This window comes from Mirounga angustirostris, unplaced genomic scaffold (assembly GCF_029215605.1).
Source record: "Mirounga angustirostris isolate CCGP_5_RB_7025 unplaced genomic scaffold, mMirAng1.0.hap1 SCAF_5, whole genome shotgun sequence".
Taxonomy (NCBI): domain Eukaryota; kingdom Metazoa; phylum Chordata; class Mammalia; order Carnivora; family Phocidae; genus Mirounga; species Mirounga angustirostris.
The window spans coordinates 39,347,926-39,374,687 of record NW_026991713.1 but is presented as its reverse complement, the minus strand read 5'-3'; the positions used below and the strand labels follow the sequence as shown (position 1 = coordinate 39,374,687).

At 35.1% G+C, this 26,762-nt stretch overlaps 1 protein-coding gene across 1 annotated transcript in view; it reads left to right on the top strand.

Moving 5' to 3' along the window:
* Positions 1 to 8,428: 8,428 nt before the first annotated feature.
* SYT1 (synaptotagmin 1) overlaps positions 8,429 to 26,762 on the top strand; it is a 405,214-nt gene continuing 386,880 nt past the window's right edge. The window contains exon 1 of the mRNA XM_045872916.3: positions 8,429 to 8,542. The gene's annotated coding sequence lies outside the window, so the exon portion shown is untranslated. The remainder of the gene's footprint in view (positions 8,543 to 26,762) is intronic.

Sequence of the window (26,762 nt, the reverse complement as noted above, 5' to 3'; positions counted from 1 at the left end):
ATGCAATCAACTGCAGTATTTGGAAGAATAAAGTGAGTCTTTTAATAGCAATACAGAGTGCTCGGATAGTGTCGAGGGAGCAAGGCTAGAGGGCAGAGCGATGTGGAGCTTGCATTGAAGTGGCAGGATATTAAAGGGAAGACATCAGTTATGAAGCTAAAGCACATATAAGCAATAACATGATAAGGACCTGTAGCAGCGGACTGATAGAAGGAAAAGCATACCAGGGACATTTCAGGGGAACAATGATTAATATGTGACAATCAGTTGTAAGAGTAGAAATAAGGTAGAATCAAATATAAATGTAAGTTTTCTTATCAAATACTGAGGTAGGAAACACAAAATAAGAAAAAGCTGTGAGGGAAGTACTCAACATTTCATTTGAGGTTTGTGGGTTTCATATGCCAGCAGGACATTTATAAGTAGATAGCCATCAGGAGGAAATTTGGGTCTAGAGTACAGTAGAGAGGTCAATGCTAAATATATAATGTTAGGAATAGTCTTCAAAGCAGTAATATTTGAAACTACTGGAGTACATGCAAAAATACAGAAACAGTGGAGAGCTGAAGATAAAACCTTGGAATTAGACATGGATATGACAAAGGAAGAGTAAGCAGAAACAGACTTAAATAAAATACTAAACTACCAAAAAAAACCAAAACGTTTTTTTTGGTTTGACACAGAATCAAAGCTTTACAGTAGTAGAAATGGTCCTCAACAATCTCAATGATGTGGAGAAATTGAAAACAGACAACTAGATGTTGGATTTGAAAGTCTTGAGGTTCATAATGACTTTAGTAGAATGAATGGGGAAGCCAGAATGCCAAAGATTTAATAGCTATATGGAAGTAAATGCAGAAAAGTTCACTATTAAAGCTTTATAGTAAAGAAGAGAAAGCTGAGCATATGATTAAAAAGGGTAGTTGATGTGGAATTAATATTTTGGCTTAGCATGAAGAACATTGAACGTGTTTGTAAACTGGTAGAAAAGAGAAAAAGAAAAGAATATGAGTAGGATTCTTAACCCAAGGTCCATAGAATAGGAGTCTCTTTGGGGCTCAATTTGGTTTAGATCTCTTAAAAGTATAAGCAATATATTAGGTGCATGTAAAATTTTTTTAGAAGAGTCAGAAAATTCTCATAAGGATCCATACTCCCCACAACCCCCCAAAAAGAAACTTGGAATCTCTGAACTACGCAGAGGGAACATTTTATGGGCAATACCCAAGAAAACAGGAGGAAATTAATTTGAGAAGATATATATTCTCTCATTTCGTTGAGAAGCTAATCTGTGACTCTTACAGTGTTCCATGTATATTTATAACAAGTTTGGAAAGAGTTACTCATATCTCTTAATTTACTCTGAATTCTGAAAGGAAATAGATCTAAAAGGATCTTCACTGTATGCATTATTTCAATAAATGGTTACTGAGCCTCACTTGTCCATTCTGTGGCAAGTTTAGTACAGGGTAAACTCAAACAATTAAGCAGGACACCTAACCCAGGACACTTTAACTTTATGGGGACTATGACAGTGTAGGATTCAGTAATATTTTTAGCAGACATAATGTCGAAGCTGAGACATGAAAAATCCATCCATTCATTCAACAAATGTTTGTAGAGTGCCCAAATGGGCCGGATACTGTCTAAGGTGCTGCTATCATGGCATAAATAAAACTTTCTGCCTTCCTGCATTGTAGCATGGGGAAAACCAAATAAACAAATGGACAAATAAATTATACAATGTCAGGTAGTAATAAGTGTTATAAAGAATATATGGGGGAAAGATACAGTGACAACAGAAGACTTTCCTACAAAGGCAATATCTGACAAGAGACTAGACTAAAATGAGAGAATGAGCCATACAAATATCCAGGGAAAGATTATGAGGCACACAGGGAATAGCAGGTGCAAAAGTCTTGGGTAGGAACAGGGTTTGTTGGGCTAGAGAAATGGCCAATATGTCTAGAGCAGACTGAGGAAGACAGAGAACAGTGGATGCGGTGAGGAAACGCCATCTAGGACATAGTAAGGAATTGGAATAGGAAGTAGTCCAGTGAAAATTAGAGGGAGTAGTTTGACTTATTCCAGAAGTTCAATTTGAATATGACATAAAAACTGAGGGAAGCATGGGGAAACGAGGTTGGCACATGGGGAAAGAAACTTTTAAGGATAAGGAATCAAGACATATCCTCAGAGCAAAAGTGAGTCTTGAGGATTTTAAATGCGGGAGTAAAATAGTTCATCAGTTTTGCATTTTCAATTTTATATTTTCACTGAATACTTTATGAAGAATGCTTTGGTAGGTGTTCAAGATTGCCTTTCTGGTAGAAAACTTCAAAGTTTCCCCAGACTCAATGTCTTGTTCTTTAAACTAGTACTTTCTCTGCTAATAATGGGACTTGTTATATGTTCAAGTATTTGGGGGAAATTAATTGGATATTGGTGTGTAAGATAGATTGGAGGTAGAAGATTATTCCAGAGGTGGTTGTAGTAATCCAGTGATAAAGTGATAAAGACCTTAGTTGGTGGTCTTGATCTATTAATGGTGGAAATGGAGAGAAAAAGGCAAGATGCTACTGGAGACATTAAGAAGAAAGAATTGATAGACTTGTGGCTGGTTACAGAAAAAGGGAAGGAAGCAAAGATGACTCCATATAGTGTTGATAACAAAAATAACCTTCATTTGTATTTGTATGTTTAGCCCATTGTAAATCAAAAACAAACTCAATCTAAGTGAATAAATGAAAGAACACATGACCAAATGAGAAAGAGAGGAAATAAGGCTGAGGGAGTTGGTTTTAGTTTGGGGCATTTTGAGTTAGAAAACAAAGTACAAAAATCTGCCTAAATTAAAACAAGTCATCAGACATACAGTGCCCACCCTATACTATTTCAGCAGAATCATAAAAAATGAGCCAATTTGGCTAGGTATTCCTATATTTTGGCCATTCATTGAGAAATATAGCACAGTGTCATGTCATTGAGCATTAGCCTAAAAGCATGATAGCTGGGGATCAAATCTCAGGTCAACCTCTCACTAGTGTGACTCTTGATCAAGTTATATATCATTCTATTCCTGAGTTTCCTAACCTGTAAAATGGGAATAACAGTATTATCTTCCTCATAGAATAGTAAGGACTTCATAAACTATCCACTAGCCTTCAACCGTATGCTAGAAACCTGAGGTTTGTAGATCAAAGACATTTCTAGATAAATTAATTATCCAAGATTCTCAACCAAGAGATATTACCTCTTTGTACAAGACACTGTATTGAGTCCAAAGCTTCAGACTGAAATAGATACATTCTAATATAGCAAATTTAGGTAGTTATTGACATTTTTTACTTTGCATTTGCTAAGGTTCCAAGAGTTTTCAAAGTAAACATATTTTACTGATTTATATGTACATATTTTAAAGATCATGAAAATAAAGTCTTTTTTTAGCTTTAGTCATTCTAAAATTTCATTTTAGAAATGTATTTGTATTTATATTATAAACAAATGATTCAGCCATTAATTGGGCTTTTTAAAAAAAACTTTAAATAATATCCAAGTATACAATTAGTAAATAGGAGATATATCATTTAAAAATTGGTAATTTATGAAGTTTAGAATCAAAAGTTTGTGTATACTATTACGTGAACAAGCTATTTTAATAGAAGCTTCCTTATTCTATTCCTATATATTGAGGAATATAGGTAGGAAATACTAGAGCCTGGATTTGAACTCAATCTGTCTGATGACAGACACGATGACAACCAAAAATAAGTCTTTGAAAGATCAATTCAGTTCTTTACGGTAAATATTACTCAAAATTTTTTATACAAGAGTGCATTCATTTTTTCTTAAATTTAATTTATAGTAAAATAGTAATAGTTATATAGTTATATATAACCATGTAAATGTTTTTTCAAATTATTAAAAGTTTAATTTATTAAACAGAGTAAGTGTTAATAAATTATGCTTGATCGAAAAATTTATTAAGAGTACTTTTTGAAACAAGCAACTAAAGAAAATCTAAGAACATGTCAGTGTATCCATGTTCTTCTGGTTCTACATTTTGTATCTCTAGATTTCTAACTGTGGCTACAAATTATTGCTTGTTCTTCTTCCCCAGCTCCACTCATAGATATCAGAGAGTCTGCTGGAACTTGAGCAACTGATTGCTATGCAGAGTACATTTTTTTAAAGATTTTATTTATTTATTTGACAGAGAGAGCGAGAGAGCACAAGCAGGGGTAACAGTAGAGGGAGAGGGAGAAGCAGGCTCCCCGCCAAGCAGGGAGCCCGATGCGGGGCTCGATCCCAGGACCCTGAGATCATGACCTAAGCCGAAGGCAGACGCTTAGCCATCTGAGCCACCCAGGCACCCCTGCAGAGTACATTTTTAATCTCTTGGTTTATTCAATCTAAGAATTATTGCTAAATTGATGCTATGACTGTCTCAGTGCTGTAAAATTAATTACTTTGGCTTTAGTCTCCTAAAATGCATTTTGTATACACACACACCCCTAATACATATCTCTCTCTCTCTCTCTCTCTATATATATACACACACACACACACCTATATATACTGCATTTAATAATGCATTTATATATATATACATGAACACACATATACTGCATTTAATACTGCATTTAATAATGCCTTTTTATATATACACATAAACACACCTATATATACTGCATTTAATAATGCAGGTATATATATACAGATGTACCTTCCAGGTCTGTATGCTTTTCCTAAATCAGTTCTCTTGATTTTTACCTGCACTTCAGATCAGAGTTCATTTATATTCCAGCAGGGGTCAACTGTTGCTAGTGTTGCTTTTATTAGATATCTGGTAGTTGTGCACATTGGCTAGTTTTAGTAGATCTTTAGACTCGATTTCTTTCTTAACTAAATTTATCTTATAAAGCAGTCCAAACCTTGAATAATTTGAAATCAAACTTGAATATATTTTTCTTTTGTAAATTTATTTTCACTTGTCCCCACTAACAAAGGAATTGAGAAACTAAAGGCAATCAGTTGAACAAAAACAGATTGTCAAAATTCAGGTTGAGACTTCAGAAAAAAAGATTCTATGTTGAGACTTCAGAAAAAAATAAAAGATGAAAGTAGATGCATTGTTTTATGTGTTAAATTGAACAAGAGCACCAGGCTTTTGAAACTCACTTTTTCTGATTGATTCAAGAGAAAAATTAGATAAAATTTCTTGTGGTTTTCATCTCACATTGACTAATATGGGAAAAGAGTTTCTCCTTGATGTTTTTGCCAAAAAAATCCTAATTCTAATAATAAAGCAAACACTTGTTTATCTAAGAATTTTAAGCTGTTTTAACACTGTATTCCTCAAGAAAATAAAGTGCTATGTTGGTTTGACTCGGACAATGTGTTATAGCAAAGAAATATGAAGTCTATAGTGAAAAAGGCAGTTTTCATTCACTGGATTGAAAATCAAGACATGGATGGCAGCTTTGACTCTACTGCTAATAAGCTGTGAGAGCCTGGGCAAGTGAATTTCCATTTCTGTATTTTTTTAGGGAGGAGTTACTGAGCTCTTTTGAGAATCTGGTAAAAATGCACAAATATATAAATATATACAAATTTACGTAGTATTTCAGGGAGTATTCAGATTCTTGGAGCTGGATAATTTACTGGTATATCATCTGTGATCTGCTTATACATAAGGTCAAAAACCCAAGTGATGCATCATAAACTAATCTTTTATGTTTTACCAAGGTTCACTGGATCTTTTAACCTACATTGACTACAATAAGGTTAATTTTCCATACTAATACAACACTCAAATTAGCCTTTTAAAAATTACACTGTAAAAAAACGAACATGCATAAGTCAAAATTAAGGGCATCATAAGCAAATAACCTTTGGTAGTTTTTCTTGGAAAATTATATCTTAAGCATGTTCCTCTAGATTATTTAAGATGTTTGGCATATTAAAGCAATTTATATCTAACCCAGTAAAATTTATAGCACATATGTTCAATAGAAGAAAATAGTTGCTAAATAAAGGAACCTCTCACTCTGTGGAAACAGTCTATTAAAATTCATAACTTACTTGTCTACGAACTTTTATAAATTGATATCTGTGCCATAAGAATATAATCTTTAATATTATAAGATTTGAAGTATATACATTTGGTTTACAGTATAGCCAATGTACTTTCAGTGTCTTACACCCTGCCTGACACAAAATAAGCATTTAAAAAATCGTGAGAGAAAGAATGATTTTGCATGAAAAATATTTCAGGTTTACGACACATGGTTTTATGCAACACATGGCAAAGTGGGTTCTGGTGAGAGCTGGTAATATCATTTTAACCATGTGACTAAGCAAATGATTCTAGTTGAATCTTGTGTTTTTTAATCTGTGTTACACACTGTTCCTGCCCTAGACACTGCTGGAAGTCTACTGCTTGCTTGCAGGCTCATACTCTCAATGACAGATGGTTTTTAATCTTTGCAATTTGGCTTCCAGAGTAGGTGTATACTGCTAACTCATGTATTTTCTGCAACATGTAGAAAATGACTCTGGTGGCCATGCTCTGTAAGGAATCAGATACTTTCTGGGCTCTGTAGCTATGGGAGAAAGGTTTTAAATGCTTTCTGGTGGGAAAAGCCACTTTTTGCTTAGAATTATTGTTGAAAAAAATATCCAACTGTGAAAAGCCACAGTTGTGTAAATCGCAAAGTAATTCCAGGACTTTTTGTTTGATCACCTCATGCCTAATACTCTGAAGGGCACACATACATATTAGCAGGAACATACAGTGTTGGTAATATTTCCTACTTTTTTGACATGAAAAATTAGAATTCTCCTTGAAAATGGGAAGAATCCTTCCTCAGCACCTAGTATATTCTAAATCTCCATTGTGGCACTTAACAATTTATATAGTAATATTTTATTTCCACATCTGTCTCTCTAACTCTTTCAACAAGAAACTATCTTTTCTCTTCTTATCCCTAAGACCTGGTCAAGAAAATAAGGTCCATGATAAATACTCAATTAATATTCATTGAGTAAATCACAGATAATAAATAAGTCCTCACATTGGAATGAGCCTGGACTGGAATAGACACTCCCTTGTCTATTTCAGCCAGGCAAAGATGGAGCTCAGAAGCCACTCAGGAAATTATGCTCTCTTATGCAGCATCTAGTCCTTGAAACCAAGGACTAAGGTTTTCTCAAACCCAATAAGCCCTCAAAAGATTTTCTTACGTGGATTTATGCCAGAACAATCCGGTCCATTAGTTGGTAAATAGGACCCCTTAATAACTTCAGAGGAACTATAAAATTCTATTCTCAATATAATGAAAGCTGCAGGGGATTGTGTATTCATTTATCTTGTAGTAGGACAACTTGAATCCTCAAACAACAGGGTGTTGCCATGTGAGCTTCCTCTGGAGAATTGAAACCCAAACTGTAAAGAGAGCAGAATGGTCTGACTGGTTATCAGAGCCACCAGAATCTGTAAAGCCTCCGTTCTTAATTGGGACCAGAAGATTCAGCTGGTAACAAAGTCTCCCTGCCTGTGTGTCTCTACATATGTGAAAGGATTATGCTACTTCACCTAGTATTTTGAGTTCTCATATTCTAAAATCATTATTTAATAACCTGAAATATAAGGTAATAAGTTGCTCTTTATCAAAGAATAGATACATGAAATAGAAGTGTATTAAAACAGAGTAAAAAGAAGAAAAGCAAAAAGAAAGGAATGGGGGAAAAGAGGGAGAAAGGGTGGGAGGAAAGAACAAAGCAAGCAAGGAAGGAACTATTAAAATATTTCATTGAGCTCCTCCACATCCCGGATGTTTTTGTATGTGCAGTATTTCAATGTCCTTCCTAGGTAAATAGCAAGGCTTTTCCTTTTTATTAGCCCTGTTGCAGCTGCTGTTGCTTACAAAGAGATTCACAAATCAAAATAGATTCAGTTAGCTTTTCAGTAATTCCAAAAGGTGGAGGAACATTGCCAGAGAAGGATAGCACTCCAGTATCCTAACAAGGAGTCTTGTTAGCAAAACAAAGTGTGAATTGCTCAGAGATAATTCCCTGCGGTTGGTAATTCCGCTGGGCTCCTCGGTGGCAGCACGAGCTATTTCTCCTCAATAGACCAATGCCACTGAACAAAATGTCAAAAGAAATGCAAAAAAAAAAAACTAGCTCTCTTGAAACATTTATTCTTCTAGATTTATCTTTAGGTCAGCATGATTCATACTTACTGCTTCTTAGCCTGGAGCACCTAGCACAACCAGGAATCGAGGAAGCTAGAGCACAGTGTGAATAATGAATGAGCTACATAAGCAGAAGTCTGTATACCCAATCAGTAGTGAAGGCAAGTGCAGAGTGGCAGGCCAGCATTTTCATGGATGATTTCTATTATTTTCTCTCTCAAGGGAAAACAGTAAAACGAGAACCAGCAAGAGCTTGAGGGACAAACGCCCGGATTGAGATTGGAAGACTGTTCATTTGCCTATTGCTTCAGTCCTCGAAATTGCGTTACAACTGCCTAATTCAGGTATATGGAAAAAACAGAAACTTTCATAGTTGATGCATCCCTCTATACCTATCGCATGATATGTGGCGGGGTGGGGGGTGGGGAAGCATTTGGGTAGAAGACTGAAGGACTGTATCTCTTACCTTAAAAAGTGTTTTATGATATCAAAGGAAATAGTATTTCTCGCATCTTTTGAAATTAGTATTAGTGCCCTTGAAGTGCTAGTTTACCTGGTGGGGCACTGGCCACTTATATAACATTCGTGCTTTCTCTAACTTTCATTTTTTACTTCATCAAATCTGAAGTTGTCATGGTTCATTATCTGTAGATGATCTTGAGCAGCCCTGCATTCTAAAAGAATATGCCGTGGCATCTGCCTCTGTGGTTTTGTGCCCTGCTGTACAGATGATATTTAAGCAAGAGGATTGGGTAAGGGGCTGAGAATGGATGCAAGATTTGTCCCAGGCTGATGTTTCTTTGTGCCATACTATGTCCTTCCTCTTCCACCTGTGCTTTATTCAGCAATGAAGTACATATATCACATTGTGACTATTACATATGTTAGAGGACGTAATTGGGGTTGTAAAGTATATGCTTGAATGTCTTAACTAATGAATTCCATCAAATTCAATGATCATTCTTAGACTCTTCATTAACCAATCAAATTGTTTCTTTGGTCTAAGTCATTTCTCACACACTTTCATAGGCATAAACACAATTCTATGAAGTAAATTGGAGTGATTAAATTATCATACTAAGCATTATTGGAGTCCCGTGTTACTGAAGTTTTGGATTCCTAAAGAATTGCTTTCACATTACTCTCATCATGTACAAGAGAAAGGATGTTAGAGTATAAGACTGTGTCTTCAGGACTTTATTGCACTATTTGCATCTTTACTCATTTTTCCTGAGGAAGTTGGTCACAGTAAGTTACCAATACTAAAATTACATAGAAGTAAACCAACTCTTATAAATGCAATGACTTATAACACAAGCCTATTGGACAGATTTATTTAATATCACAAGTCCTTCCCCTTTTCAGAATGAACTGTTTTAATACCACAAGTTTCTCCTCTCTCTCATGCAGTATGGTACTTCAAGGCAGGATCATAGTTTTATTGTTGAAACATGCTTCTTTACTAATTCTCATAATTTCTTTACATGAACTATTAAAGTGGTTCTGAAAATGCATAAATATCCAGAATCAAAAGTACTTTAGTTTCCTAGGAATTAATTGTCACAGTGCTAATGTATCATGTTATTTCAGTAACTTTATAATGAAGGACATGTGCTGATGCTGTGGCAGTATGGTTCTCACCATAGAATTCTTAAAATATTTCTATTTTATTTTCTTTAATGCCATCTATAAACAATTTTGTCTTCTATTCTGCAAATATTTTGAGAAACACCTGAAAATATAGCCTGAAGCCAACCTACAGAAACATTTATTTCTGGGTTTCATGCCAGACTTACTTAAATTAAAATCTTTGGGATCAGGCTCTAGAACCAACATTTTAAATATGTATATCAGATGACTCCAATGAACTCCAAAGGTTAAGAACCACTACTCTACAATTTGAGAGCAAGGAAACAGCTGAAAAGAGAGCATGATAAAACTATAGACATAGAATTGATATCAAAAATGAAAATACTGAAATTAAATTTTGATTTTGATTTTTTCCTACATATTTATATTTACTGAGATTGTACAAGGGATTTTAAACTGTTTATTTCCCCTTTAATATGAGCCTTAAATATATTGAAATTAAAAATTCAATATTAAGGATGGCAAGGATAAGAAGATCTATTAATTTAAAAGCTTCCCAAAGTTGCTAAATAATAAATGATCTGTACAATGGCAAAAGGTATTAAATCCATAATTTATACAATTATTATTTTCTCATTTGAATCTTTAGTCTTACAAAGCTTTCTAAATAACAAGTTATTCTTTCAACATTAGGTATGTCTAATAAGCACCACTTGGTTAGGAATTTCAACATGTACTTTTGTTATGGTTTCCACTGAGACAAGTCCCATGGGTGGTGAACTTTCAAAAGATAATTTACTGGTGCAAATAAGTAAAATCTTTTGTGTTAAGGGTTCCCCATTTATTCATAGGAGAACATTTCTATGTTGTCTAATTTTAGTAAGAGGATTTTCTCATCCTTTTATTTTTAGTGCAAACAAATTATACCTCGTTTGCCAACTTAATATGCCTACTTCAGAAGTAAGCATACAAGTAAGCGGGAATTAGGGACAAAGAATTGTCTTCTGAGCCATGAAAAGACAGAACTCGCATGGGATGAGAGCAGAAAGCAACATTAGATCCAATAGGAAAACTACAGATAATGTTTGAACAATAAAATTAATTCTGCCTTCCTACGTGGTAGAATCCACTGAGACAAGGATCTAAAAGAAATCTTTAGGTGAACTTATTTTATAAACATGTCCTAAAATGATTGGAATAATTTGTTTTCCAACTCCATAAGAATCCTTTTATAAATAAAAATGTTCTTGGTTTTCAGGTAGTTTTAATGATCACATTTGCAATTTAAGCAGGCACTAGCTTCAGTGGGACTGCACTTCAAAACCTTAATTTGTAAATTAAATATTCAGGACTCTAACATCACTTTCACATAAAAACAATGCTATAAATGACGTTAGATGTTCAGAGTCAATTTCTGAAATCCACAAAATCATAGTCAAATCATATGATCTGTAGAAATAGAGCTTTGAAGTGAAAAATAGTAGAAAATGGTACTATACGATTCCAAAACATTAAGCCAATTCAATAACATACTTTTGAAAATCGTGTTTACTTTGAGTAACAGCTCTAAAGGGAAGCAAATTTGACTATAAGTGAATGAGAAATCAAAAGAGAAGGTAAGGTTTTTCTAAAACACAGAGAAATTAGTGATGACAGGAGCTGTATTCTCCTGAGTAGAGGAAAAGGTGATGGACGGAAGGGAAGAGGTGTTGAGTAGAGCTAGAGCAGGAGGGGCAAAGTGGTCTCAAGTGTGGGTCGCTATTGGACTAGCATATTGGACTAGCTACTGAATAGAAAGGATAGTGATTCATGGCTATGTTGGTAACTCAGGTGTATTCAATGATTTTAAATGAATGCATACATATAGTAGTTATACATTAATTTAGAAAGCAGATGAACAGAGGAAATGTTTAAGCAGAGACAAAGAGCATGAATGTTTATTCAGTGAGCACCAAGGAATAGTGGGAAGAGAGAACTTGTGAGTCTCATGGACTTCTACCGATGGCTTTTTCTCTGAATTACTTGACCTCCACTCAAGGCTTTACTGAACTCCACTTTTTCTGTTCTTTTTTTTAGACTTACTTATTTTAGAGAGAGAGAGAGCAGGAGGTAGGAGCAGGGGGCGGGGGCATTGGGAGAGGGAGAGAGAATCTCCAGCAGACTCCATGCTGAGCATGTGGAGCCCAGTGCAGGGCTCTATCCCATAACCCTGAGATCACCACCTGAGCTGAAACCAAGGGTCGGATGCTCAACCAACCGTGCCACCCACATGCTGAAATACTTCTATTTTACTATTTCTCTTTATTTTTTTGTTAATTAAATTTGATGGTTTGAGGGAACAGGCAGTCACTGTACCCGGGGATAGAGGACCGGGAGTATGAATAATCCAGGGAATAAGGCCCAAATAGTGGTGTATTTATCTTATTTTTCCTCTATTCTTTGGATGTTAAGGTCTTAGCAGTCCCAGGTAGAGCCCCCTTTACTTCCATTTAACCAAAAGAACAAGTGTTAGAGGTGAAAAACAGAATATTTCCTCATGACTAAAATTCTCCATTCAAAAAAAATTTAATTTCAAAATAAAAGGCTGTGACGTATAGTACCTCTTGCTTTGATCTAAGCCTCACTACTAGGCTAATTTGCAGTATAAGAACAAAAAATCAGAAAACTATCCTGAAAAGGGGCCCATAATTCTCTATCAATTAAATTTTCAGAAAAAATGATTGTCTAAACAGAAAGTTTCTAGAATCTCTATTAATACTATTTAGGTTGAGGCATAAGAGAATTCATCATCTGGGTTCCTAAGATCCCTCTTCACTCTGGATATTCCACTAGGGGAAAAAATAGTTTATTTTCCATTGAAGAAAGTTGTTAAAGGATTCTTTAATTATAGGTAACCCCCCGCCCCCTTTTTCATTCCATTCTCAAGAAATAAGAACAAAGGATAAGATGGAGGGTTGATAATATCTGAAGGAGAGTCTTAGGACAGTCAATGCCTGTGTGAGTTATCTCAATCTCTATTTTGCATCTTTCAAAAACTGTGAAAACCTGAGCTTAGGGATGCCTGAGTGGCTCACCTGGTTAAGTGTCTGACTCTTGGTTTTGGTTCAGGTCATAATCTCAGGGTCCTGGGATGGAGCCCCATGTTGGGCTCCCCACTCAGCAGGGAGTCTGCTTGTCTCTCTCTCTGCCCCTCTGTCTGCTCACTCTCTCTCAAATAAATAAATAAACCTTAAAAAAAGAAACCTGAGCTTAATAAGACAACAATGATATCACTACCCAACTTTGTGTGTATTTCCCAAATGCTTTTCTCCCCATACCTTTGAAGCGATACTTCAAAACTGCTTGAATGGTGCTGTATCACCCGTTATCTTCATATATAAACTTGTTCCATGTTCCCTGTACTTAGGTTTCCAATTAATATGTCTTTGTCTTCTACTCTCCCTTGGCCCAACAAAACTTGACCATCATGGAGCCTGAGTTCACTCATTCATTTATTCAATTTATTTATTCAACAATGATTTTTGTGGGGAACCTGGGTGGCTCAGTCGGTTAAGCATCCGCCTTTGGCTCAGGTCATGATACCAGGGTCCTGTGATTGAACCCCGCATCGGGCTCCCTGCTCAGCGGGAAGCCTGCTTCTCCCTCTCCCACTCCCACAGCTTGTGTTCCCTCTCTCGCTGTATCTCTCTGTCAAATAAAATCTTAAAAAAAAAATGATATTTGTTAAGTACTTCATATGCCAGTCACTTTTCTAAGTCCTATGTCCAGGCTTCTGTTCTCATAGCAATTTTATGTTAGTGGAGAGACAGACCCTTCTGAAAGAACAAATACATAAATATTCAGACCCACTAAAATATGAGTTATCCACTAACTCAAATCATTTATTTTCTACATTTTTTTCCTCCAAGTTTTTTCCAATCTTTATTGGATCCTACTCTTTAAACTTACTGATTCTTACTGTTGTCAACCATGCACTAAAATCTATCTGATTCACTTACTCTTTTAAGGCTTTACATCTCCTTAAATGGAAAGGACAAGGAAATGCCTAAATTTATATATTAGACAAAACTGTATTGCCTGAGAAATCTAATCCAGATAGCTGGGCCCAAATAACACCAGATAGCTAGAGTGTGGCCATTATGGAATCAAATACCCTACAAACCAACTCACAAAAACCATCTTTTCTGATCCTGAGATTTTCCTTAATTATATTTTCCAGTGATTAAGTGTTCTATTCTGTGACACATCAGAATAAATGTTTTGCTCCATTGTTCTATCTGGTCAAGTGACTTTGGTATGGATTAAGTTAGACTAGCCACTTTTTAATTCAATAAGGATTGTATGCATCTAATCAATATAAAAACAGCAATAGACTCTAGAGGATTCACTGTGGTAACAGAAAAGAAAATGATTTAATTGAAGATACCAGATATAAAGCAGACAGTAGAGGATAAGAAAATACATGGCAACCTATGTATGTATTTTTAATATAAGAGATAAACCAATATCCTGAAAAAGTTGCAGAACTTGGACAGAAGTTAATAATTTCCCTAATTAGCACTTAAAAATAAATAGCATTTAAATGTAACATATAATTAGAGAACCACTTTAATAATAGAAATTTTTACATTTGCTTCTGCTGATACTTATTTCAGCCTAATAAAATATTTTATGGAGAGTTAAATACTTTTTATGGTAATTTAATAAAAGCAAAAGTTTTGTTGCTTTCATTAGTTTATTTAGCGTGGATTTATTTTTTTATTTGAATATATTTTTCCCAACTGTTAGGCATTTAAAGAATCTTCATTTTGCCATACATTTAAACACTTAAGTAATGTGTGGCTAAGCATTTCTTGAACATATACATACCCAAGAGAATACTCTAGTTCACATGAACATGGGAGAGAACTTGATGTAATCCTATAGAGAAACAGAACCACAGTAAGAAATGTATAAGATAGATAGGAGAATATTTTTTTAAAAACCCAGTAAGAATGTGAAGCAACAGAGGGATATGTTGAAGCTTAGAAAATTATTTCAGGTGCTATGAACTCTGGAAAGCTGTCCATTTCCTAACATTGTAAAATTCACACTTAACTATCTGAAGCATTTTCTAATTTTACTACATGCATCTAGATTAATCATTGATCACAATTTGTATCAACAGTCCTGATGAACTGAGATGAAGTACTCACCACTCCTATTCATATATGCATATCCTAACAGCAATATTATTGTAAATATTTCTAAATATATAGATCAGCCAAATAAAAATGTAAAAATCCTCAAGGGTCAAAAAAAAAAAAAGGAGAACTCAAAAGCAGAGTACAAAATAAGTAGAAAGGCTAAGATCTGATGTCATGACTGAACAGGGAGGGGTGGGTCCCTTATCAAGTCTCTAATGATCAGAGATCTGGAACTGAAAATCTCACATATATTCAAGACCCAAGAAGAGCTGCCTTCTCTTTGATGAAGCAGCAAGAAAATTGTACCCATTGATCCAGGGAAGTGACTAGAGCCTGTCTGCCTAGAAATCTAGATGAAATGGGGGAAAAAAGTAGCTCTACTGTGACAAATCAGAACACCAGGCCGTGGTATATACCAGTATGAGGTTTAAATTTATATTATTCACAGTGCATGATTCCTTCAAAATTGTACATGAACTAGTGGAAACCTACAATTTTGTTTAGAAACCTATCTGAACCAGAGCACACAGGACCCCTTAATTAAAAAAAAAAATCCTGAAGTGCTCGCTTCGGCAGCACATATACTAAAAAAAAAATCCTGAAAATGATTTTTCAATTAAACAATGATAAAGGCCCCACATGAGAATTGTCCAACATAACGAAGAATAAGCAGGCACTACAAGCTAGAATCCTAAAAATTTGAAAAATAATTGTAAAGAAAAAAGTGAAGAAGTAGAAACCAACTTTATAAAAATAAATTAGCAAATTTGAAAAAGAAATAATACTCAAAGAGAAGAAAAATATAGTTTTCAAATGTAAAAACTTAATGAAAACTTTAAGGAGGAAAAGAGAAATGGCCTAAGAGAATATTAATGGCTATGAGTTATATCTGAAGAAATTATCTAGAATGAGCACAAGAGTGTCAAAGTATGGAAAAGTTAAGAGACAGGAAGGAATAAAATGAAGAAGAACATCATATATCTACTAGGAATTGCAGATGGATAATTGTAGGATAATAGCTGAGAATTCTCCATGTTTGAAGAAAGATGTGAATACCATATAAAGAATCATTCCCAGGCACAAGCCAGATAAATAATAACAAATTCACACATAGATACTGTAACAAAGCCACAGAACACCAAAGATAATGCAAAGACCTTAAAAATCAATTAGAACAGACAGTATATAAAAAGGTAATGAAAAAATAATCATTTCAAGTGTTGAAGGAAAACAGCAAACTCAAATTCCATGCTTATGTAAACTATTTTTTCAAGAGTGAGAGAAAAATAAATACATTCTCAGGAAATGGCTAAAGAAGTTCACTACTCATAAAAAATTTTGAGTAACAAAATATGTATTCTCTGCATTTTAGTGAAACCCTGGTTGTAAATGTTTTAAGCTTGAAAACTTGGTTATTCGGGGATTCACTAAACCAAAATACATTATCATCAATGGAATATTATTAAAGACCAAATTCATTGCTAGCATATCTTTATATATCAAATGTTTGAAAAATTTTTTAAAGATTTTATTTGTCAGAGAGAGAGAGGCCCAAGCGGGGAGTACGGCAGGTAGAGGGAGAAGCAGGCTCCCCGCTGAGCAAGGAGTCTGATGTGGGACTTGATCCCAGGACCCTGGGATCATGACCTGAGCTGAAGGCAGACACTTAACTGACTGAGCCACCCAGGCATCCCAAATGTTTGAGAATTTTAATGGCATGAAAGAGGTGCCCTTTTGACAGCTAGTTAAGTGGCCTGAAATGTGGAAACTACGCACTGTCCTGACCATTTACCTTTTTCAGGTTGTAAGTTTCTAGCATTGCCATTATTCTTAACAGCAACTTCAAATGTGAAATCTGTATGCTCTCCTAAGTTCATCCTTCTAATTCTTGAACTGTCATTAGAGTAGCCTTGTGCATTTCAAAATGCACATCCAGACATTTAGATGTACATACACATATATTAATGTCTATTTTGCTCAAATATTCTGGAATAGTGTGAAAATTTTATAAATAATTTAGTGGCTAAAACTTTACACCAATCCCTTGCCCAGCACACCTAAGAAATAGAGGATAGCTAAGCTAGGGGTTGTAGAAAAGATTGTTGGGATCATTGGAGTAAGTTCTTACCAGACAGCTTATGATCATTCACAACCTCTCCGTATTGAAACAAGTAATTCCATGAAGAAGATAGAAGAGCATAGACTAATGACTGAGTAGCTTAACAAGACTGAGCCTTTACCCAGGACAAAAACTTAAGAGCTCCTAGAAAAAGACCAATTATTAAGACAAATGTGTGTAAATAACTTCTCTACCTCTTAAATTGATTAGAACATTTACAAATCAATTATAGTCCTTTATATGCCTGTGATGTTTCTTATGTCCTGGACAGAATGTGTCAAGATAATTAACAATTCAAAGCCTCTTAGCAAGATAGTAGTATATAACTAGTATATTATTCCCATTCTATTTCATTCTTGAAGTTAATGTATTTATTTAAGATGATCATAAATTAGGAAACAAAGGAATGAATTTAATAGAAAAAATAAACATTCATGAAAGAAACACTATATAAAAGTGAATTAAAATTTGCTATCAACTATATAGAAAATTAGATGGAGTTTTTGGCTCACAATAGCTTACTGATGGGCAATATTAAAATGCTGTTATAAATGAGCATTATTCTAAGCTATCCACGTAGAAAGATAACAGGAACAATCCTGGGCATGATCACTGTACTGGAGAACTGAGTTCAAATTTAAGTCCATAACTGAAGAATATCAGGAATAAAAATGTAGAAGGAGTAACCAAATCAGTTAAAGGTTGTGCAATAATCTTATAAAAAAAAAGAATAAAGAAATTTCAAGATGTTAAAATGAGAAAAAATGAAGCACCAAATGAGGACATAAAGTAAATATATGCCATTACAAGAAACATTGTATAGTGAGGACCAAAAGGAGAGAAACTTGTCTAAATTGTAGAAGAGTGGTCGATGAGATGATGTAATATTCCGCAGGACAGAATGTTGAAATCTGCTCCAAATTTGTTTAAAAAGACAGGTATTTATCTTTTTTGAAAACTTTTAATACAATTCTGGCTGACAATGGAAAAATGCATTTTTTAATATTTCCTAACTCTCACATATTTATAGATAAATATTGAAACTGCACTTGGAAAGCTTATTGTAATAAATCTGAAGGTTTTCTGAAATATGAGCATAACATGACAGTTTTCTAGGTGATAAGTTATTTTATGATTTTGTTATTACTCTCCAAATGGGCAAAGGCAAACCTGAAAAAAAAAATCTTTTAGGAAAATATTATCTTTCCAAAATGGCTCCCTGTCAAGATGGCAGCTGAGTACAGAGACTGACTAGATTAATCCTTTAGGTTTAATGGTTGTCTTGATGTTCCAGAGGAGAAATGATCACTCTGTCTTAACATCAAAGAAAGCACTCCTCCAGGCATAGAGCGATCCTGTTCACATTCCTCACACCCCCTACATATTAATGGGCACATTCCAGGTAGAAGACATGATAATGAATATTTTATGTTGTTTTAGAACTTTTAATTTCAAAAATATTGGAGGGTTTTAATCTACTGTAAAGATATTTAGTTTTAAAATTTGATTTTATAATTTAGTTACTTGAGTAAATTTTTTAGACTGACTTATGATCAACAGGCTTCAAGTTTATTTTGGATGCAAAATTTCTCCTCACACAATCTACCAAAATCAACAAAGGAAATCGTTTCAAAAAGTATTCCTCCAATAAAAATTGTCTGTAGTCAGGAAAATTGACATTAATCTATTTTTATTTACCAACATCCTTGTATTTTTTCTTTTTAAAAGCACTTTGGAGACGGAAGAGAAATTAAAAGAAAACAAAAAGGAAGGAAATTTATATACAACTTTAAAAACTATATGAAATTTTGCCTGATTTTCATGTAGCTTAGTATTCAATTCTTAGCTGGTCTTCTCTGATTCCATTATGGTAAAGACAGGAGTGGCAGTGTTTTCCCACCAGTTTCTTCTGCATAGATAAAAGCATTCAAACCAAAAATCTAACAGTTTGTGTTTCTCTACTGAAAGAAATGTCTCTGGTGAGTAGGGAAGATGATTTACGTGCATGTACCTGACCTTATAAAAAATAATCTTTGTGTTCATTATAAGTTGAATTGATATTGCTATCAAACATGTACTCCAGTTTCTTTTGTATATCTCTAACATACCATTTAGGTTATAGATCTCCGATACCTTAGAACACTGGACAGTTTAGAAAAATCCATTGTGTTTTCCCCCTAATTTTTTTTTAGTTGGTAGTTTTTCTTCTTTCTTTAATGAAACTATTTTTAAGATTTTTTTAAATTTATTTGAGAGAGAGAGAGAGAAAGACAGCACCAGCAAGGGCGGGGGGGGGAGGGCAGAGGGTAAGAGAAAAGCAGACTCCCTGCTGAACTGAGAGCCTGATGAGGGACTCGATCCCAGGACCTTAAGATCATGACCTGAGCAGAAGGCAGACGCTTAACTGACTGAGCCACCCAGGGACCAGAAACGTAATTTAAAGGTTACAAAAATGTTTGTAAAGTTTTAGCTAACACATTGTAATGACTGAAAATTGCCTTTCCTATTATTTACTGCTCAGAAAGTAAATGTTAAATATATTTATTCTATAAGACAGAGCAAGTTACTTAGTTTCTTACACTGAAACTTCTTGTTTATATACAACAAAGTTCCTAACAGGGGAAAAGTAATTCTTCTGCATTAAGCCTTTCCATTCATGTCCTGAAACTACTTTTTTCACCCTTGTGGAATGTAAGTCATATACTTATTGATATGGATGCTCACATTTAGTTCATGGAACAGAATATTTACCTGTTTGCTTGTTTCTGTATAAGATACTGGACTATGGTGAGTGGCTTTCCATATACACATGAAGGGTTAGATACCTTTCTTCTTTCCTACAATGCCATCAGTATTGTGAGGCTCTGAATATAGGTGGAAAACTGACTCAATATTGCTAATATTTCTTATTAAAATATAGCCACAATGCAGAATAGAGCAACACTGAAATTTTATGAAGCATGACCATGAAATAACAAAACTCCTGTTTTAAAAAAAGCTCATGTACTGGAATTTATATACAAATGAGTGTTGTCCTTCACTGCGGTCATCTTAGATTTTAAAAATGCTGTCACTGTTGAAAATATTTTGGAACTGTTTTTAGAGCCAGTTATGCGCAAGGAAGCATTTCGCGACAAACGCTGGGAAGGCACTGTGTTAATTACCATCAGTGCAAAAGTGGAGGCAGCCTTTCTGGGACATTTCTTTCAATGAGTTTTTGACCTCATCAAGTATATTTTTATTTTAAATAGTCCCTTTTTTTTTCACAGACAAAAAGATATATAGAAAAAGGGTTCTGAGGCTGATGGGCCCGTGAGGTCACATATTGGGTAAAGAAAACATTAAGCTTTTTCTAAATATTAAAACCAAAAAACAAACACACAGGAAATACAAAGTTTCAGGCTGGATCCATGAGTATGAGTTCATTGTTTTATTCACACCTGTTATATCATTTAGTTATATACTCATTCCAGACAAGTATATAAGGTCCTTACTAGAACCTGAAGACTATACATAACCCGCCCTGCTACCTCTTTGAGTGGGGATACAGAACTTTACTGGAGCCTGTAGTAATCTGCATACCTAGTTACCACTTGATATTCAGTTTGCATAGGGATGAATAAAATGGACCCTAAAAAGCCAGCCTATACCAGGTCCAGACGGGTTCACTAATGACCTTTACCAAACGTTTAAGGAAGAAATCGTATCAGTCTTCTACAGTCCCTTACAGAGGATAGATGCAGAAGGAGTATTTCTAACTCATTCTATGAGACCAGCATTATCCAAACACCAAAACTAGACACATTCATTACAAAAGAACCACAGACCAGTAGTCCTCATAAAAAGAGATGCAACAAACCTCAACAACAGCCAGCCTGTAAACGATCCTGCCACATGAAAACAATAATGGAGGTTGGAGGAATCTTTTGCCTCCTATAAGAAACTGTTCATTTATTCAACCAACATTTACTGTTCAGAGCACTATTCTATGTGGTCATGAGATCAGACTTATTACCATCCCTCATTCAGTCACTTATTAATTCAGTCACCCAACAAATACTTCTCGAACATGTACAATGTATCAGGCATTATACTACCTGGGGTTGGGGAATATCACAGGGAGCAAAATAGACCAAATTACTGCCTTCATGGAACTTACCTTCTCTTGGGGAAACAGACAAGAAACAAGATCTACATATAAAATGCAGATGTATATATAGTAAAGATATCCATGGTAAAATTGAAACACGTTATTGATATGTGCAAAGGAGGAGATGAGAATTTAAGATTGCCTCCTTCACATCCTTTAGGGACTTCGTAAAGTCACCCTCTCAAAGAGGCCATTTCTGAACAACCAATGTAAATGTTACAATCTTGACAATGTCTCCTGGAAAAGAGAAGGTAGATGGGGAAGACACAGTAACTAGAGAAGGATGTGAGAAGGGATGGACTTGGAGATGAAGTTGAGGAGCTGGGTTGACACTGACTCATGCAGGGCCTTGTGGGAAGTGGACAGAGCTTGGCTCTTCCACCTCATCTAATGGGAAGCCACTAGAGGGTCTTTTGTGGCGGGATACCATAAAATGATTATTTTAAAAGTTCATTCCAGTTTCTGTGCAGGAGGATATTCAGGTATCAAAAGTTCAGGCAAAGAGCCAACAGGAAGTTATTGCAGTATTATAGGCAAACTACCAGAGGCGAGATAATCATGAAGATTATACTTCATGAAAGGATAATCATGAGAAGTAAAGAGACTTGAGACATATTTTGAAAGTAGCACCTATAAGACATGTTGATTATTTAGTTATTTAGTTTTTGCCTTGAACAACCTGGTGAAACCATTTACTGTGAAGGGAGAGACTCCAACAGGAACAGGCGAGGGAGGAGAAAACACGTTTTATTCTTTACATGGTAGTTTTGACATTCTCCTTGGACTTCCAAGAGATGTCGAATAGGCAGTTAGATATGGGAGGCTGGCCCCAGGGGAGAAGAATGGAATGAAGATAACAAAATGAGATTTGTATGAAGTAAATTCCTCAGTAGCAAATTAAGGAACACCTTACTAAAAGTTCATTAACTATTAGTGACATTTATTATTATGTCACCTTATTATGTCTAATTATGAAATCTAACTTTAAGGAGTACCCAGTTTGATCCTGCAGATAATTGCTATCAAAACCTGGGTCAGCCTCTATGGGAGTCTCTTGGCATATGCCCCATGTTGGCAGCAGAGGTGCCGCAATCCAAGTATCAGGTTGTCGCATGGCAACAGAGAAAGCAGGATAGCTGAAAGGAGAGAGTGTGGCAGAAAAGGACTTTTTTAAAAAATATAGCTCTCTCTCCTAATTGGAGAGCAAAATCTTTTCTAGAAATTTACCAGCAGACTTCCCCAGTGTCTTCCTGTCCAGAGCAATATCGAACGCCCATCCCTAAACCATTCCTTGCAAAGGGAGAAGGGTATTATCTAAACTTGATAAGACAAGCATGAGTCACTTCTTCTGCCTGAGGTTCTTTCATTAATGAAAAAGCGAGGCTATATTGGGAAGGTAATCATCCATGTCCGCTACACGAGGCACTGGCTTATAGATGGTACTTAAAATCAGGACAGGATGATGACACCAAAAATATATCCACTGTACATTCCAAATATTTTTTACCTTCTCTCTGGAATATCCCTCTTATACGGCCACTGCTAGAACAAAATCATACATTCACCTAGAGTATCACTCATCAATAAATAATAAATAAAATAATAATAATTAATAATAAAATAAATAATAAAATAATAATAATAATAATAATAATAATTAGTTGCTTTTACAAGTGAAAGAAAATCAAAACCCAGAACTGAAGCTGGTAATTACAAGGATTATCTGTTACCATAGATGAGAATTAAAACATCCACACACAGAGAGACGTACACACACACATCACATGATTTCTGGTTACTTCCTGTTTTTATGTTAGCTTAGGGGAAACAAAGCCTAGAATATTATGATCTTAAGTATATTTATTGTGGACTTAAATTCAGCAGATCTGTCTAATGGCCATTTTATCTTTATGAGCCATCATTTTCTCCTCTTTGAAATGCCTCACAGCTTTTGCCCTTGCTGTTCACTCAGGAAATTTTTCTCTTTTTAATTCACATTTCCTACTTCAAAATACCAAATGAATTAAAGTACATGACTGTGCTTTCCTGGCCACAGTAATTGGTCTAAGGATGGGCACTAAATGCAAGCAAGTTAATTATGAAACTCCTTCATATGATTATAATGACTTCATATGCACATACATTTTTATACTTGTCGGCTATTAACCTAGGTTTTTTTCCCTCTGTCTCTTAATTTAAAAATGGAATGAGAACAATGGCCTGCAATTTTGTACTGTGTTTTTACAATGTTAAAATTAGTCATTTGCCTATGAGCCAAGATACAAATAAAAACCTTTCTTGTGAAAAGTGCACCTATGTTTGTGGGCTTATGGGGCTACAAGTTATAAATTGGAATACAGACAGGAAAAGGAGCTAATATCAGAAGGATTATCTCCACTGGCTCCTTAGTTTGCCTATCTACAAAACACAATTTTCTTGTTTATTAACTCAAATGCCCTTTTTTAAAAACCCACAACCATAGGATATATACATCATTTGGCCTATTGAGTGACCCATCTAGGGAAGGTGCTTGATTAAGTTATCTGGAATGCATTTGCTAAGTGACAGGAACTAAATTAGACATTAGAATTTTTCACGAATAAAATGCGATCGATGCATTTGAGTGTTTCACAGCCTACTTGGAGACTGCCCCTAGTATGTTAAGTAAGATAAACAGAAAGGGGAACAAGAAACATCTACGATAAATGAGACCCAGAGAGAGAAAGTTCTCTGAGAAAGGAAAAAAAATAGAGCTCAGATGTAAACATAGTTGATCCAGCGACTGTGCTGGAAAGCTAATGAAATCAATTTTTTAAAAAGGAGATTAAATCAGCTAAAAATGGGGAATAGACCTGTTGAAGAATCAAAAATGGGACGATCAGAAATAGTAGAAGGAGAGCTTAGAAAATTCACAGGCGAATAACCTGAATTCCGGAAAATCAGTTTTTGGGTTTGTGCACATTTAGAAGAGGGGTCACTGGATAGTATGTGAACATAAGCTTATGTATGTGAATGTGTTAGGTGACCTGTGAATGTGGCCATTCACCTGCCACTTCTGTGAGTGGGGTTAATAGATATTAACTGTTCATTCCTTTCCTGAGATGCTCCCGTATGCCAAGCACTGTGGCAGAAGCAAATAAGAGATGAGGGCCTCTGTCCTCAAAACGGTCATAATCTCTGATACACAGATAAAAAGCAATGTGATAAAATATATTTGCCACAGCTCCTATTCTGGTAATTTTTTTTTCTAATTTTAAAATCTAATCCAGTTCGCTGATTGGCATTTAAATCACGACTATCTGGTTTATACCATCCTTCCATACAGTTACTTTGTTCTGTTTGTTCTATTATAGGAAAAAAAAAAAACAATGTGAGTGATAACTGCATGTGTTTTTAAGTACAAATTCTTATCTGTGTCTGCCATATCACACTGTATTGTGAGAAGTCTGAAATTCAGGTTCTTTCTTAAGTTTAATTATCTGGTACTTTCCTACAGCAGTCTGTCTCCTATTGACATGTCAAATTTCATTTTGTTCACATGTCTTTGGTGTGCGTCTCCTTGATATTGATAACAGAGGCTGGTGTAAGAGCTTATCTACTTTTGATTCCGAAAATGTAATAAAGAAGGGAAATATAAAACAACAGCCAGATGTACTAGTTATTTAAGCATCCATCCAACGTTGGGGAATTCACTGGATGCACAATGCAAAGCCATCTCACTGCTATCAAAGACAAACAGCAGTGGCAAGGGACAGCACTTCTTTGACAAGTAATTCCTTTGAAGGAATAAATCATTGAAACAAAGCAAGCTAGAATGGTATTATGTGAATCTTCTTTCTACTTTTAGGGTATCATCATTTCATGAATGGGCTCTTTGGTACTTATCTTATTCTTTTTTACTTCAGAACAACAACCCTTCTATTTTTGCCTAACAATTTAGGAGTAGAAATGTGGTGAGAATTAGGAGACTTTACTCTTCACTCTTTTTTTAATTTTAACTGTATTTGGTCCATTGGTGTAGATCTTAGATAATTATCAAAATTAAAGTAACATTTGAGGGAAAACATAATATGAGAAGATATCCTAAGAAGTTATGTAATTCTGGCCTGCCTGTGCAGATTTGTCCTTTGTAAAGGCCTTCTGAAAAAGGAGTCTCACAATATCTTGTAGAAACTCTTCCTTATATCTAACCCAAATCCTTAATATTCTGTATTAGCCTTGTATTTTCTCCTTTCTTAGAAAATTTGTAGTCAAGTGTCATGTCTCTTTGGCCTATGGCCAATGCCAAAAACATGAAAATGTAGACATTTAACAACTGTGGACCCCTACATAATTAATTCTGTTTCCTTTGGATTTCACAGATGAAAGTAAACTTAGATTTATAATTAAAAGAAGGAAAGAATTATTCATTTGGAATCATTTTATGTAAAGGAAGATTTTTCATCATTGATCTAAAATCATAAATCAGCCATTTTTATCCAAGAAAATTCTAGAGAAATAAATTTGATTTTCAAATGTGATTAGAAAAACTCAGACATTCAGCCTTGCCCTTTCTATGAACCCTTTCCCAGGTTAACAAGTTTTCTCAGTCTCGTCATTTTTGGTGCTGTTTATAAAACTAATAATTGCATGTAAGCACTGAATTTATTTATAGATTTTATAAAATCATGCTGAATTGTTTAATGGATCAGTATGTGTGTGCCAAGCTGATTTGGTTCTGTGTGGATTACTGATTGAGGAAAAATAAAATAGCTGAGTATTCTGTAGTGAGGGTTATTACAGGAAGAGTCATTATTTCCTGGAATATTTATTTTGAGGGACCATGGGCAAGTTGAGGGCCAGGCTGCTCACCAGGGTCATTGTCCTTCTCATACTGTTGCCTTTTCCCCAACTCCTTCCTTGGGAGGAAGAAAAAAGAAAGGGATAGCTCCTTTTTTAGCTATGCCCCGAGCACCACAAACAACAGATAGCACCTGGAAGTCAGTGTGAGGGTTGAAATATTTAAGAGTTTTAGAAGTGGTTATACCTGGACTTGACTCTTAACCCTATCAGCTACCTGTGTGTGACTTGGCAAGGTGACTCACCCCCTCCAGCATATTGTCTTTTATATGTAATAATTGATTTATTTTAAATTCTTTTTATTTATGCAACAATTTAAAAGAGTCCTCCCAACATCATCTCAGACAAGAAGTGAAGGTAGATAAGGTTTCCAAACTCTTTTGACTTCTAGTTTGTCAGTGGCATGAGGTTCTATTAAGATATAACTTAAAATAATGCTCGTTAAATAGTAGGTGGTGACATATGAATGGGTCCTAGAATCATCTTAGTGGTTTGTAACCAGTAAGAAATGTATTTGTTACCATGCGTCAAAACTTGAAAAATCTGGGCACCTGGGTGGCTCAGTTGGTTAAGCGACTGCCTTCGGCTCAGGTCATGATCCTGGAGTCCCGGGATCGAGTCCCGCATCGGGCTCCCTGCTCGGCAGGGAGTCTGCTTCTCCCTCTGACCCTCCTCCCTCT